Genomic DNA, 17,104 nt, shown 5'->3' with positions numbered 1-17,104 from the left:
ATTTTGGCTGGGAATGTGGGATTCGAAGCATTTTTCGTTTAAGCAATGGAATTTCAGTATTACAAAACTGCCAATTTAGTTGTCAAAATGTAAAAGCTTTTCAGATTTTACCATTTTATGTATAGCTTCATATTTTTAGTAGAAAAATTTGGTCTTTTAAAACTTATAAATTACAGTTGTTACATATTTATGTTTACATTTGTTTACCTGCTCTGGTTGGTGGCACAGTTGTTTCTTCCTACTTTGTTCTTATGATGACAGAAAACCTGCTTTTCCTGAACTGCTTCAACAAAGCAATAGATTGATTTATTAGAGAATCTATAGCTCTTTTACTGTGAAATTTGGGCTTTTTTAGTATAATTCTGAAAAATTATGTACAGATTACTAATTGTTAAAACAATATAATAATCATCTTTTGTCCAGGAGTAACATCACGATATAATTACCAAGGAATACTACAACCAATATCCCGATAAGAACATCAGAAAGTCACCAGTGAGTTTCTGCTGTATTTGTTATAACATCTCCTGAAATAACTTCAAAAATAAACCTACCAAAATATTTTACTCTTTTTGAAATTCTACTTGCCAAAGGCAATCACATAAAAATTTTAATCTGGAATATTTATTGTGGAAAGCTTACAGAACAGAAATGAGGCCTAGCATTCCCAGGAATAGTTATGGCCAGTGAAGTTGTGTTTCATGTATGTAATGGCAGAATAAAACACTATTAGCACTTCCATCATGTTTCATAGAGTCCTTAGAAGAGTTGCCACCATAGAGGTGAAAGAAAAAAGGGAATTAACCTCGTTATAAGGCATAACTGATAACCAAGTACTTTGAACAGTGATTTCATGTTATTTTTCCAATTTTCAAGTTGAAAAGTACAATTGAAAAGTGCAATTGAAAAGTGTAATTGAAAGCTGTTGTGCAGCTAACTGTCTTTCCAGCACTGGAATCTAATCCAAGACCTGTAAACAGACAGACAAAACACATTTTGAAACATTTAGAAAGGTTCAAGTGCACTGCTGGTGGAAACCCCCGGGCTTTGATAATGTCAAAGAAAGACAGTGGCTTCCAAGAGGCAAAAATGAAATTCAATGCACTGAATAAAACCTACTATGTTTGGCAGTGGTTTTCTGAAGAAAGTAAGCAATTTGGGTTATCTCAAGCTTCAGAGGAAAAATAAAAATTATCTCGAATCTTGTGAATTTTGCAAGACACAACACAGATTTGCCACTGTACAGGCGGTCTTCAATTCTGTTGAAAGAGCTTGTTTCTCTACATGAGTAAACACGGTACCAGGGCTCCAGATGCCTCACTGAAACTGAGGCAGATTGTTTGCTTATTTGTTCAAACTACTGTTGAATAGTTCTTAGTATGGTAGAGAACTGCGTTGTCATTCTGTTTTCAAAATGGTATTTGTTACCATTAAAAATAAATCTTGGGGTGGATAGTATTTGAATGTACTATATAATGGCAACCTTATGAATTCAGCTTGGATCCGTTATTTTATACTAATAAGATTAGCAAAAGCATAGTAATATCCCATATCAAATGAGAACATATGGCTTCAGGACATTATATCTCTTTTAGAGCTATTCAATCTTTACATAGCCCATGTGCTCAATGGAAGTACTATTAGAGTGAAAGTAGAGGCAGTGTTCCTTTTTTACTTTAATTCAGAAATTTAATATTTTTATCAAGTAAATCAATTAGAATTACTAAAAGGCAGTGAAAGAAAAATAGCGATGATAAATATGCTAAATTTGAAAGAAAACATGCAATAAAAATCTGTTATCTAGTAAAAAGAAAATATATATGTATATGTGAACTTCTGAGTCTGTGTGAGCAGGTTTTTACAGAGAGAATGATGAGAAACTAAGGAAATATCCATTTGTTTTTCCACTTAGACAAATTATCTTCCTACAGCCATTAACCAAGTAGACATATGGCATCATTTCACAGAGGAATTTATGTATAGCAAATTATTCATCCGTTCCCTGTTGTTCCTGAAACATATATTCAGCACAATTGTTCTGTAAGCTATTCCAAAAGCAAAAGACTTAAAAATATTTTGGGAGGTTATGATGATTTATTCTGAGAAATAAACTAGATAGCTTTAGAAGTAATCTTAAAATTCTTCTTTGCTTTTCTGGTTTTAGGTTTTGGCTTTTCTTGGTAGTAGAACTTTTAAAGAAACCTCTCATTTCTCATGAGGCATATATGTCATATGAAAGGGGAAGAGGGAGACCAAAACCTGTCTAAGGAAATCATTGTGGTTTTGATCGGGAGATAGTAATAAGCTGCTGTCTAGTATCACAACTAGTCGAGCATGATCCCGGATAATCCTGTCGCACTTATCTTTCAACTAAATGACACCTTTATAGGGGAGGGAGATTAAGGCAGATAAATACCATCCAGAAGATGGTATTCAGAAGGCCAGGTATAGATTCTATGTATTTTAACAATTCTTTGAAAATGTTGACTTTCTAATGATAAGACTAAATACTTTTACATACTATATTTGCTCTGCATGTTTAAGACTGCATGAATTCCTGTCTGAAAATTCAGACAAAATATGGATGTTTAAGACACCATAAAATATTATTCAGTGTAGTGACAAAGTTCTCTGTCTTAATTCCTAGATAAACATTGAACAGACAGTATTTAATTTTTTTGCAATATTTATAATAGTAATTTTATTATGATTTTCTTGATTCTTTTCTGTGAAGAAGCAGCTGTAGGATGGAAGTAAATGTCAGAGCCAAAGGCTTATTTGATTAAACTATGGCAACAGCATTAATCTTCCAAAGGAAATCAAGATAATGGAGGGGTCTGGATGGACCAGGAAATTGATAATTGGTTATAAAGCTTTTGACCTTTGAGCTGGTAGTTCAGATTCAAGCTAAGTCAGTAGTGACTGAAAATCATTACTCTCTGATAGCAGTGCAATTGCTATGTGAAATCAGTGATTGGTTTCATTCCAGTTCCTAGAGAACTGATACTCACATTGCAAAAATAGCTACTCCCATTGTCAGGTTTTAAGGAAGGAAAGGAGAAGAAAACTTCTTAACTTTCTCACCTTTGTAAGTATTTTGGAAGGTAAGGGGTGGGAGAAGCTGCAATCCGTTGGCACAGTGCCATCAACATTGCATCAACAGCTACCATCAGGCTCTTGTTAAGAAATTAAACTCCCTGTATTCCTGTTTTGTCCACATGACACATCTCATTGACCATAATAAAAGTGGAAGCTTTGTGTGTGATACTACTCTGTACATATCTATAAAGATATTACGCATTCAGAATTGGATTGTTTTCACTATTTTTCGTAGGAAAGAATGTGAGGCAATGGAAGGTTTTATGCTTTTTTTTATTATTTTCATTTGTAATTCACAGATAACTGTTAATCAAGTAGTTTATGTGAATCTATTTGACCTTGGAATTTTTCTTGACCTTTTTTGAGTCAATGGATGACTCATAACTGAACTAAGTTGCCAAAGATTTATAACTCCTTCTCTGTGTCGATTGTGTTCTTCCTCCTTAATTGGATGACCTGATGTTAATAATTAATGCCACCTGAAACCAGTATCTGTAAGAAATCATTTAGGTTGCTGGCAGTCTCAACAACACCAGAGTCATATTAGAATACTGGAGCATTATGGACTTGGCAGTGCTGGGTTAATAGCTGGACTTACCTATCTTAAAGGTCTTTTCCAACCTAAACAATTCTATGATTTGTCCTTCTCTTACTCTTCTGAGTAAAACTTAGTTATTTTCATAATTTTCTTGACCATCCATTTCTTTTTAACTGTAAAGGATGTGGCAAGTTGCTCACACAGGCACACTTCCTGATTTTTTTTTTAGTTTACCTGTTTCTTCAATATGTTTTGGAGTCCTCAGCAAAGCAGGAGGATGTTCTATTGCTCATATTGCCATACCCTTTATATGATTTATGCTTAATTTAATAATTAAATAATGTATTTATTCTTACCTATTTCACTATTACCCTTCTAAATGCCTTTAAATTTATAGTTTGACTGTCTGTTATGTATTGTCACTGTAAAGTATTAGGTTCTTTTTCTCTCATATGCACCCCCCTTTTCCTCACCTGAAACTACTCCCAAGCCCCCAGCATTTAAAGTATAATTAATCCCTCTCTCATTTTTCTATATAGCTAGTCCAACTAGTAAAGTTGACTAGGAGAGGCTTTTGTGTAATGTTTAGTTCTATAGTAAAAAAAACACAGGAAAGAATAAAAATGGATCATTTAAAACTCAAATAATGTTCATGTTTTTTATAAAAAATATATTAGAAGGTACTGATTCAGAGATTGCTGCATTGTTCTTTCCATGGAGAGAAAACTGTTTTAGAAACCCACTGGATTTGTGTAGGATCCTACTGAATCCTTTAAGACGTGTCTTTGTAAAACACAAAGCACTAAAGGGTGAACAAATATGATCATTTCATAGTGTATACTGTTGGTTGCTTTAGTGTAATGAGTGCGTCTTGCTTTGACTGCCAGCAATGTCAGGAAACAGCCTTCATCTACTGCAGGCAGAAGAAACAGGGAAAATGCAGGGGTGGATGCAAAGACTTACCCAGAAGTGCTGCAATCCATGAAAGCTTTATTACTGAATTCTGCTACAGGAATCTCAGAGTTCAGCAAAGGAGGTAGTGCTGCTTGTTTGAATATTGATTTGTGAATGAGTAACCATGAAAGAATTATTAGCTGTACATTGTTGCATAATTGTTTTGGAAAGCGTATTTATCAAATAAGCCCAAAAGGAAATGTCATTCTTTACAAAACTGACTATTATGATTTTGAAGAGAGGTTAAAAATTATGTGGCATTCTTGCTTTTCTGGTGTGTGTTTCACAGCCAAATTTCTGTAAACACACTAGTGCAGTAAAATGTAAAAATAAGAATTTTGACAAGTACAAGGAGAAGTGAAAGTTAGAAAAAGCTTTTAGTGTATGATCAAGTTCTTTTTGAATGACTTTTTGTGTGGGGCATAGCCCCAAATTTCTATCTCAAACAAAGCCCTTTTGCTCATGAAGAATAAATGTTGATGTAATGGGAATTTGGAGGAAGAAAAAAAAAAAAAAAGTAGTCCCAAATGCCAACTTTGTAAATATGTCCAAGATGGGAATCATTGCCTTCATTAGCAGTTGTGATCCAAATATCCCCCACTGGGTGCGAGAGGGCACAGACAGAAAAACACCAAAATTCAGTCCACATACAAAACTAAAAGAGAGTAAGGAACAATAATTTCACGTACTACAAGTAAGGTGACTTCCTTACTGTGAAAAATATTGTAAATGAAAGTGAATCATATTTCATCAAGTATGTACATTCTCTATCACTTGGTACTTCCTGCAGTTTCAGGGATGATATCAATCCTGATAGCTTTAACTTAGTGTTGTAAATGTGTTCAAAAAGTTTTCTGAATGCAAATATATTCCAATGTACTCAAATAGAACTGTAGTTTCCAGTCAGTCTCAATTTCAATGATTAATGCAAACTGTATATTACAGTTCTCATGCTGTACTTTTCCTCCAGCTAAGTAAACAGGTTATTTGCAGAAAAGATTTTTCAAATTTAATCAATGCAACTGAGAAAAAAATCGATAAGGTTTACAGAACCACTGCAGTCCTTATTTGCAGTAAGAATCATTGTGATCTTTCTGGTTGCCAATGTTTTTGGTAAGAGGTGCCAAGCAATAAATAACTAGGGCTGTCTGCTGCATGTTAAGAATATTTTTAAGGAAATGGGACCTTGCAGTGCTAACACCAAAAAGCTGGATTCTTATTTGTTTTTTTTTCCTTGACATTCTGAACTTCTTTATATATTTTTACCTCAGCCAACTCTAGACTCCTGCAATGTGTATAGTTCTGAATGCATGCTTCAGCTACTGTTTTGAACTGATACCAAGGGTTATGAAGCCATAAAGTTAATATTGTTGCTATCAAATCCAGTAACACAAAGAACTAACACTGAGAAAAAGCAGCTTGTTTTGCTTTGGATTTTTTATTTTCTGTTAGTGGTTTCTGGGATATGAGAAGCTTGTACACTGTTAGGATTCTTCTTTTCTTAGAACATTATTTTTTGGTTTGTGAGTTTGTTTTTTATCAGATATACTACATTTTTTAGTGTAATTTAGCATAATTCACTTGCAACTTCTTAGTTGGTACATTTCTAAAAGCCTTAATTTAATATAATCTAGTTGTTTACCACAGAGTGGGTATTATGTGTCTCTTTAGTAACTCCTTATCTTGGATAAGAACACTGCTTGGAGTGTGAAAGAATGCAACCAGATAGTCACCAGCTTAGCTGTTTGTCTTCCCTTGAGTTTTATCTGCTCTTATAGTTTTGTATCTGGATGCCATCTCTCTCTTAATATCCCTCCAGTCTTAGGTTTGGACTCCCATGGTTTTTAATTTCCTTTTTCTCTTCCTTCCTTATTTATTTTTCTTTCTGTCCATCTGCATTCAGAACCTCCAATATGCAACAAATGAATGAAAAATAAAAACAGCAAAGAACCCTCCAAGTTTTAGTCCAATTAAAGTAATAGAAAACATTTTCTAGCGTTTGTTTGTTTATTTGTTCCCCCTAATCGTCTAAACATTAGATTAGGTTCAAATAAGAATGTGTCTCAGCGCTGTGATTGATACTAGCTCAGGATGGGCTGGTTATGGAAGTTGCTTCTCTTAGTTATAGAGTTGCACTTATGAAAAAAATTACCATCCTGCTATATATGATACTGATTTATACCATTATGGTAGTGACAAAATTGACTGTAAAACTGTTGTGAAAAGAACAAATCATTATATGTGATGTCCCTAGCTTGTATTATCGCTCCTTCATCCTTTTCAAAAGAAATCTTTGTATGTTTATTTCCATGCTGTGATGAATGATAGCTAACACAAAGGAAAGCCAGCCAAGGCAATGCATACAAATCAGAGCCATAATATGATGTTCTGCAGTAATGCCTACTGGCAGTAAAGTCCCAGAAGTTTCAGACAGCTATGGAACGTGAGCAATTTAATTCTGAATGTTTGTTCACTGGGGTCCATCAGCTTGAAGGGGTATCTGTGTCATGCTCCTCATCCTGTCACACTCACACAATAGGCACAGAAAAAGTGCTGTTTGGTGGTCTGGTAATATATTTTTTGATAGATTGAGATTCCTAATAACATAAATCACTATGTTTTTGCTGTTATTTTTTTTCATTCTCGTGAGAAAAAATAATTGACAATGACGATTTAACTCTTGTATGTCTTTTACAGACTTTAGTGACCCAATCAGCTGAGAATTGTGGTGAATGAGGCCATCTAAGGGCTGAACTTCACTTATGTAAGGTCTTGGAAGATGTGGCATCATATTCTCAGGTAGTTTTTTAAAAAACTCTGTAGATGTCTCTGTCATCTCAAAGAGAACCATAATAATTGGGATGAATTTATTGTGTGAAACCTGATAGATTCAATTCTCACTTTTCAGTTGGTGGAAATGTTTTGTTTGTTTGTTTCCTTTGTTTGTTTTATTTATATATTAAACACAATTTAGCTTTAGGCTCATGAAACTGAGCTCAGGAAATCCAGAATTCTAATTATCCTTGCTGCAAATCTCAGCAAAAATACTTGATTCAGTCTAGAGCTTGCACTGCTACTGACCAATTGACTATTTACAAATACCAGTGTTGTATGTTACCTTTTTCAGACTATTTCAATTTAGATGTAGATTGGAGAAAATAAAAGTACCTTTACAGTCTGTTCTGTACGTCTTAAAGGACAGAAACTAATTTTCTCCCTGAGCTTTGTTTTCATGATGCTATTTTTCTTGTAATTGTATGGTGTTATTTTTGTCAAATGGTGTTTGTCTCCTTTCAAAGGCATACCTTAGCAAAACCTCTTTCACAGGGGCCAGAAACAATGTCATAAACTTCCCCATGTTTATTAATACACTACTGTGTACTTCAGTTGTTGCTTATAGAATGTACTATAAATTGGTTTCACCATATTCTTGACTTGATACTGAGGATTACAAAAAATCAGTTAGAGGTAGGTATGAATTTTATAACTTTAAAATATTTTGAGGTAAAAACCTAAATGAGTTTGAGGTGCAATCTCCCAAAGATGGCAACAGTTGGTGAATTTTTGGGGTTATAATTTGGTCTATGAAGCATTGTACATTGGAGAAAAAAAGCACAGGTGACATGAAATGATGAAATGCAGTAATGTTTCATGTATCAAAGTTTGGTTGAATTCTTGCTCCAAACTCTCATTTGCAGAACAAGAAATATCTAGATACTTATTGTCTTCTGATGAAGTTATACAGAAAACACAAAAGCTGTGGAGAGTTAAAGGTGGTTGCAGTTTCATTTCAGTGGAAAATAAAATAAAAACCTGTTTTACTTTTTAGAAAGATAATTGATAGTTTCTCTATAATAAGACATTGTTCTACTCAAATTCCATTTTAAGCATACTTGATTTCTATGGATAATGTACTTTTATGCTACCCAGTGTAGTTGTGTGGCTGAAGACTAAGATAGGTTCTTTTACATGTAGCTGCAATTTGGTAATTGCATGATATATCTTATGTAAATATTTAAAGATTTGACATGTATTTTGGCCATAAATTTCTAATGAAGCCTTTGGATATGAAGTTGGAAGTGTGTGGATCCTAATTTTTTTGCTCAAATTTGTCTTTCCTGGTTGTTCTTTGGGACAAAGAGCAAAATGCACTTTTCAGTCATGCATCTTCTCTTAGCAAACTCTGGGTTTCTGAGTAGCCAAAAGGAATTAAGAAATTTAGATTATATTACAGTGACTCTACCGAATATATGAAAAGAACTTCTCTTATTGTCAATGTGATCAGCACTTGTTATCTTGACTGGGCCTGCTGGAATTGCACCAAAGGAACTTGGGATGTGACTATCACTTCTGCTTTGCAAAATGATTTTTGGATTATATATTCCCATGCACTTTGCCTTTAAAAAACTTTTTTTTGACACCTGGATTGTAATTAAATTGCATATTGTTTCAGGGCACTTAGGTGGACAGTATGAGAATGTCATGAGAGGGATAATAGAGACCAAGCAATCTGGAATGATTTTATTAAATTTTTTTTTTAAATTTGATGACATCAGCACTGAGTAGACTATCTTCTGAGAATGCCTGTGTGTGGACAAAGACGAATCTTGGCATGCTTGGCATTTTAATTTTTATTGATAATAAGTTTGTACTCTCACTTCATTGAGATGAAATAAAATTTTAAACTACAAGATTATAAAATTAGACACAATTAAAAATCTGTATCAATTTTTCATATGGGTTGGATAAGCCTATATGTGTTTGACAAGTTTATATTGATATAAATATCAATATACGTACATACAAGTAGAGAAGTGGAAATCAGCATATTAATGAACACTTAATAGAGAGGTGCAATGATTCAGATCTGGCTCCCTGCCAAATGCCCAAACTCACAGTAACAACCCCTTCCCCCTCTCTTCTTCCCTTAGGGCAAAGGAAAAAAAACCTATAAAAATTGAAGAACCCAAAATCTAGCTAGTTATATAAAAAATATATATTTTATGTATATTACAGTTATATACAATTAAAATGCTATGTACACAGCGAAGGGAATCCAAACACCCCCCAAAGGGAAAGGGGAAAAAGGGACAAAAAGGGACACAGAACAGATATACACAATCGAACTCAAGAAATAGCAAAATAACTAATGAAACAAATCTCACCACGTCCCTCAGAAAAGCAAGATCAGCAGACACGGCCAGCACTCTCCAAACCCCCGTGTGGCAGACAAGCAGTTACTGCAGGCCTCAACCTTAGATAAGTGAGACCAATGCAAGGACCCACTGCTCCTGAAGCTCGCCAGAAGACAGTGAAGTCCTCTCCTCCCTTCTTATTTATACCCTGGTTTACGCAAAAATCATATGGAATACCGGGGACATGACCACTTCCTTGGTTACAAACTGGTCACCAAGGAAGGCCTAGATTAAAACTATCACGAGAGGTATTAGAATAACAAAAATCTATGTATTCACCTCATTCAGAATGATTTTAAGGGCTCAAAGGTTTATTTTAGGTATATAAATTTCTGCTGTGATGAGAAAAATGAGCTCTAGATTTGTGAACTTTGAGGAGCTAAATGGATAAACCAAACATTATGTAGCTGTCAGCTTTGCTCCTCACAGCCCATTCCTTCCCCTCCTTTTCATTCTAAGTTTTTGCAGTAGAACATGCTGATCGAAAGTGTGCATAGCAGGCAGCAACCAAGGTCATCATAGTATCACGCAGTCCAGAAAAACAAGAGTGATAAACAAGGGGGAAAAAAAAGTCTTTTGCTTGGTTGTGGGACAACAATCCATAATTTATTTTGCATATGTCTCTGTAATTTAAGCAGCAGGCAGAACAACCGCACAGTTGTAGATGCTCTGGGGAAAGGATACCCAGAGCCTCGTAAATCATGGTAAGGATTAAATGCAATGAACATTCATCTTCTTAACCACATAAAGCGGTATTGCAAAGCCAAGGATTACAACTTACTGTGCATGTAATCTTCATTCAGGGATAAAGGGTGTCAAATTTTTTAAAAGCTTCTCTCAATTAACAGTAGCACTTACCTTTTGGAAGGAAAAAAAAGGTTTTAAAACTGATCTTAAAAGGATTTCTGTTATTCAGGGAATACTTAACATTTCCCATAAAAGAAGAGAAAAAAAAGATCAGTTCTTGCTGAGCCCATTTTTTCTAAGGCCTGATCTATTTTTTAATGTTAATATTTATAAATACATTTCAAAATTTTGCTTAATAGGCACAACATAAAAAACCCAACTTACCTTTCCCACTGTAAAATGGGGAGTCCTGAAAAAGCTTTTGCCTTTGCTTCAATTCACCTACTTTTTCAAGTATAAATATTTGACTCAAATACTCATTGGGATTAAAGAATAACCTCAAAATGAAAAAAACATAGCATGTATTCAGGCTGCTAAATAAGTACTGTAAAACCTGCATTTATCTATTTACTTTGGAGATGTTACCAGTATATCTGTAAATTAGTTTTAACTTATCCACCACTGTGTTAAAAATATTTTACTTCCATACTCAGAAAGCAAGTGTAGAGGGGCTGAAAACATTTGAAAGAGAAAAGAACATATGTGATGTCATGAGGAGGCCTTTTCATAGCACAGCAGACCAAGAAAATTGGGGAAGCAAGACTTATCATTTAAAAAAAACCAAACACCTGATATGCAACTTGAAATTATATACATTTCAGTCAGGCAAAGAAATGTAGGAAAATATTGTTCAGTAGAGTCCTGTACTGCATCTGTGACTGTGGTGGTGGTGGTCAGCTTTCAATATGTACTAGGATGAAAGCAAAGCCTTAAAGCTTCTAGAACTCAAATCCATTCCACAAATCAAATTAATCTGTGGTCTAGTTTTATACTTTTTAATGGTATTTTGATACAGTTCAATACTTTGAATATGTGGCTTCAGCACCTCAGAACAGCTGAGCTCTTGAAAACTATGAAATTTTGTATCTATTGGGTCTTTAAAAAGCAAGAGTATATATGGATGGCAAGATAGGTAGACTTGAAGACAGTTTTGGAATTTAAATGATGTTTTATTTGGTAGTTATCATTATTAGTTTAGGGAGAATTTTCTTTCTCCCTTTTTAATGGTTGATTTGTTTACTCATTTTATTTTCAGATCACAGTGTGTTCTACTGCATTGATGCTATACTTATTTACTTTATTGCCTCTACCTTTATAATATGACAAAACTTTTCTAATGACATTGGGTAAGTGGATGAAAAGATCGCAGTCCTGAAAGGCCTGTGCTGCTGCAACATCTTTGCTGCTGGGGAACAATGCTCTTCTGGCCATTTATTTATGGATTAAAAAATAATACAAAAAAATAACTTAGTATTCATTAATCAGATTTAAAATTAATGCATCTTTGAATAAAAATGCTGTAATGTTGAAGAATGTTGTTCCCGAGAGATGTCCTTCAAAATATATTTTCCTCTTTTATGTCCTTTAGGCAAGTCATTATTGCTATCCTACAGAATATGTATACCAGAGAGTGTACACTGAGAGGACATTTACTTGTTGGAGCAAGTCCAGAGGAGGGCCACCACATTGATTAGAGGTGATGGAGCAACTCTTCTGTGAGGAAAGGCTCAGAGAACTGGATTTGTTAAGCCTGGAAAAGAGAAGGCTTTGGGGTCACCTAATTGTGGCCTTTCTGAAGGGAACCTATAAAAAGATGGAGACTTCTTACAAGGATATGTATGACAGGACTAGGGGGAATGGCTTCAAACTGAAAGAGAGTAGGTTTAGATTAGTTATTAGGAAAAAAATTCTTTACTATGAGAGTGGTAAGGCACTGGAACAGGTTGCCCAAAGAAGCTGTGGATGCCCCATCCCTGGAAGTGTTCAAGGGCAGGTTGGATGGAGCTCTAAGCAACGTGGTCTAGTGAGAGGTGTCCCTGTCCATGGCAGCAGGGGTAAAACTAGATGATATTTAAGGTTCCTTCCAATCCAGGCCATTCTATGATTCTGTGATTTAAAGGTGAAAGATACAATTGGACTACAATTTTAAATCTTGAAAATTAAGACAAAAAAAAAAAAGAAGATACGTGTGTCTTCTTGATAATTCAGAACTTTGGATTGTCAACAGACACAGACAGACATTGCATTATTGTGTTTATATTTAGTCATTATGTACAAAGAGTCTTCCCTAGAGAGAGCTTCCTGAGTATTGACAGATGATCACAATCACAAGAATATTGGTTTGTCAACTGCTTCAGGTCAGACCATTTGATAGCTACTTAAACAATGCTGTAAAATTTTACAGGCCCATGGCAAGACTTCCTGTCATCATTTCAGAATAGCTATATTCTCTGATCATCTCATAAAGATTGCACTGGAAATGTCTTACTGTGCAGATTTTCTGGGGTGATTTTTCTTCTAACTCAACTGTTTTCCATTCTCTGGTTTTTTTTCTTACTTTGAATATGTGAAAGTTCATTTAATTTCTAATATTTCATTGGGATGTTTGATTACTCTAGAAATCAAACCAATAAAACTGACGATGCAGGAAGACAGAGTTTACTTACACATCTAACTAGTTAGGCAAGAATGATACTGTTGTTATGAAACTAAATACTGGTCTGGAATGCTATTTGTACACAGACTTTTTTCTTCCTATGATTTCATGTAAACTTGAAAATAAGTTCTTTATGATCAATATTGGTTTTCATACCATAAATGTGAGGTACACACATCCTTATAAAACGTATCAGTGCATTCATGAATCCTGGAATGGATCGCAGAATAAGAGTCCATGATTCATCAAAACCACAAAAATAAAACCATGCAACAACTGGCTCTGAAGTGAACTGGCAAAAACTGTTCTTTGTTTAGGAGTGTTAATTTGTCCAAATGTAAATGTCTTTGTATTTTATTTTAAGAAAGCCTTGCATAGTGTGTACTGTGTATGACAGACATAGAACATGCTATTTTGAGAGAGCAGGGTGACCAGGTGATGGTTGCAAATGGATAGCTGAGACACATTTTTGTAATCTCATGCACAAACACAGGCACCTTTCAGAAACAGTTATTAATTTGGAATTCTTCAGATTTTAGTGCCAACTTGAGATAGCTTTAAAAGACATTAATTTTCTGACCATGTGTCAGTAACAAGCTGATTGAACAAATATTCAGGTTTCAAAGACTATATTTGATTAAATTATGAATTCTAAAAATGAAGTCTAAAACTAATCCAAGGTAATCAGGTTCTTTAGAAAATTCTGAATTTGTTTTACATACTTGAAATGAAAGAGTAAAATTAAACTACAAATACGCAATATTCTTATTCACCTGAATCAAATAATTGAAAATGGCAAAATGTTGTTGCAATGCCACAGAAATAACTGCTAAAGAAATTGCTTATAACATTTTACTAGGAAAATAGAATATTTTGAAGATGTTAATATTTTTCAGGAATAAAGATTAAGTTACAAAAAGAGAGGTTTGTTCTTCTGTTGGGTTTTTTTTTTTCCCTTATCAATGAAAATTTACATGAAAGTATTCATACTACGACTGAATCTTGTTATTTTAAACATGTCTGATAAGTGATGGTGTCCTTAAAGTCCAAGATAAATGTGTAGATCATAGCAAAACACCAGAACCTATTGATTTAGTTAAAAGTAGGACTAGAAAAATTAAATATATCTAAGTCTCAGCTATTTCAGAAAGTGGTTCATGATACTGGAGATTCACAGGTTGCTGTACTTGGAAGCAATTTATCCTGCTATCTTACCAGTACAACACCATGCCAAAAGAAATTAGTTTTGATGAAAAAGACTTATTAGCAATGGGGTAGCACTGAGCTGTCACAACAATTTGTCTTCAGCTTTTTACTGAGTGCCCTTATACGGTACTGTACTCCATTATATGAGCATCTGCTTGTACTCCACTCACTGCAGCAGGCATACCTTCAGAAACAAGGGAGTGTAAACAATCAGTGAGATTTACAGGATCAAAATATGAGATCCTTAGAGCAATAAGAGCCAAAATATCAAGCTTGCTCTCTTCGGAAGATGTTCACAAAGTCCATGAATTCACTTAGAAAATTTCTAAACTGTTTGCAGCATGAAGCATTTGGTTTACTCAGTGCTTCACACAGTCAAAATTAGCATAGATTCTCCCCTATCTTAATCCAGTATTCAGATAACTGGTATCAAGAATAAAGTAGGAGTACATTTCACACAATTTTTGCCTCTTCAAGGAGTCTGTCATTAATCAGAAGCATTACTGATGCAGTTTTCTTCATCCTTGCTATTGAAATGCTATACTGGTTTTCCAGGCGGCAAAGGAATAATGTCTGATAATGCTTTGTTGTGCTTGTTGTGCATGCTCTGAACATGGAATTGATACTGAATCCTGTAAGTCAGCCAAGATCAGTTGTAGTATTTCAGTTGTAGATTCAGAACCAATGTGTCCATGAAGAAGTTTAGAGAGTTCTGTATTTTCTATACAACCCCTGTAAAGTTTACCAGGGTAATATGGATGTTTCAAATATCCTGTTATTTTGGGTGTATGGGACTTCATAAAGGTGTTGAAAGGTGTTTACAGATTTTTTTTTTCTTCAAAACATGTCTTAAATAGGGAATAAGATTTGTAATGAATGCCAATGCTACATTATTTATCTGATTTTTTATTTATCAGATATGGTTGTTTGTAGTAAGCATGTGTGACCCTCTGCAGAGCTAGGTTCTACAAACCTTTATTTGCATTGGTAAGCTTGACACTGAACTCCTGATGATTAGTGGTGCTACTCACAGAATTATGAGCTTTTAAAGGAAGGGAGCTGAAATCTTGAATTATAACACATCTTAAGAATTATATAAATATTTGTTTCGAGGATGGGATATTACAAAAATTCATGTTGATACAGTCCACTGAGTACATAAAACATGCTATAAAAATTTCATGGAGGAAAAGCACCTGTACAAAAATTTTTAAAATAGTCAAGTGCTTATTGTACAAACAAGATAAGGAATATCTGTCACCTTATTGAGTCCAGCCTTTGACTGGACCTTGTCAACTAAACCATAGCACTAAGTGCCACATCCAGTCATTTATTGAATACCTCCAGGGATGGTGACTCCTTCACCTTCCTGGGCAGTCAATTCCAATGTTTAACAACTCTTTCCATGAAGAAATTACTCCTGTCCATTATGCATGACTCATTTGTAAAATCAAAGACTTTTGATCAACACAGAATTACAAATCAACAGCAACAGTGTAGGATTTTTTATTTTCACTACGCCTCAGGGAAACATGTTTTGGTGATGTAAATTTGAGGTTTAGCTGAAGTAAAACACAAAATAAGACATTTTAATATGAAAATCCAACCAAAGTGTAGTTGATTTTTTTAGATGAAAATATTTATTCATAAATGGAATGACTCAAAGTGTTATTCTTTTATATATATATATATCTAGTATGTTTTGCTTGAATTAAAAAAAAAACCAACAAACAAAACAACCTGCAACATTGAAATGTTACAGACAAATTGCTTGTAAGTAATTATTGTGTCTCTATTTTTTGGCTGCCCATCTGTGACATTATGTTGCCACCCATAACAGAAAAAGATTGTTCTGTTAGCTGTTAACATAAGCCTGTTGAATTTGTTTGACAGTGACCATGTCAAATGATGTAAAAAAATAAAAAATCCTTAATTCCTTTCTTATATTGATCATTGTGTAAAATCTGGGACATGATCTGATGACTAGAAAAAGGCAAGTCTTGCACACATCTTCAAAAAGGGACCAAAAGGCAATACAGGGAACTACTGTATAAGGCGCCTCATTTTATCTTCTGAGGGAATCATGGAGTCCTCCTAAAGCTCACGTCTGGGCCCATGAAGGAGAAGGTAGTGATTAGAAACAGTCAGCATGGAGTCACCAAGGGGAATTCATGCTTGACAAACCTGATTTCTTTCTGCTTTGTGAACATGAAGAAAAAAAATGGGTAATATTTGCCTTGACTTTAATAAGGCTTTCAATACTGTTAGTATTGAACACTGCACTCTGGATAGTGGAAAACTAGATGGATTAAAAGATGGTGGAATGGTTGGAACCAGAGAGTGTTGTTGAATGGATAATGTGGTACTTGAAGACCTGTGGTAAACTAAATATGTCAGAGGTCTAACCTGGGCCAACAAGGTGGCATCTGGGCTGTATTCATAGGGTCACAGGTAGGACATAGATGGAAAAGGATGTTTCTCTTTTGCTCAGAACTTGTGAGACCTCCATCTAGATAGTGCTTGCAGTTTTGGGCTCCACAATACAAGACAGGCATCAACCAGCTAAAGTGAGATTAACAGAGGATCCGCAAGCTAGCCAGGAGCTGGAGCACTTGTTCTGTGAGGACTGGATGAAAGATCAGGGCTTGCTCAGCCTGGAGAAGAAACTGTTTTGTGAGGATGTATCAGCAGCTTGCCCATATCTCCAAGTGGGTTAGCAAAATGATGGAGCTGGGCTCTTCGCAGGGAAAATGAAAGGCTCTGCGCAGG

General features: G+C 34.8%; 1 protein-coding gene across 6 annotated transcripts in view; it reads left to right on the top strand.

The window, feature by feature from the left end:
* The window catches only part of CDH12 (cadherin 12), a 518,528-nt gene that overhangs the window by 160,487 nt on the left and 340,937 nt on the right, over window positions 1-17,104 (top strand). For all 6 annotated transcript variants that reach the window (XM_050331367.1, XM_050331339.1, XM_050331330.1 and 3 more), the window contains one exon: window positions 7,289-7,390. The gene's annotated coding sequence lies outside the window, so the exon portion shown is untranslated. The remainder of the gene's footprint in view (window positions 1-7,288; window positions 7,391-17,104) is intronic.

The sequence above is a fragment of the Myiozetetes cayanensis genome, unplaced genomic scaffold, assembly GCF_022539395.1.
Source record: "Myiozetetes cayanensis isolate MyiCay16 unplaced genomic scaffold, myiCay2020 scf1, whole genome shotgun sequence".
Lineage (NCBI taxonomy): Eukaryota > Metazoa > Chordata > Aves > Passeriformes > Tyrannidae > Myiozetetes > Myiozetetes cayanensis.
Note: the sequence above shows the minus strand (reverse complement) of the source record. Positions and strands in the feature narration are given on the sequence as shown.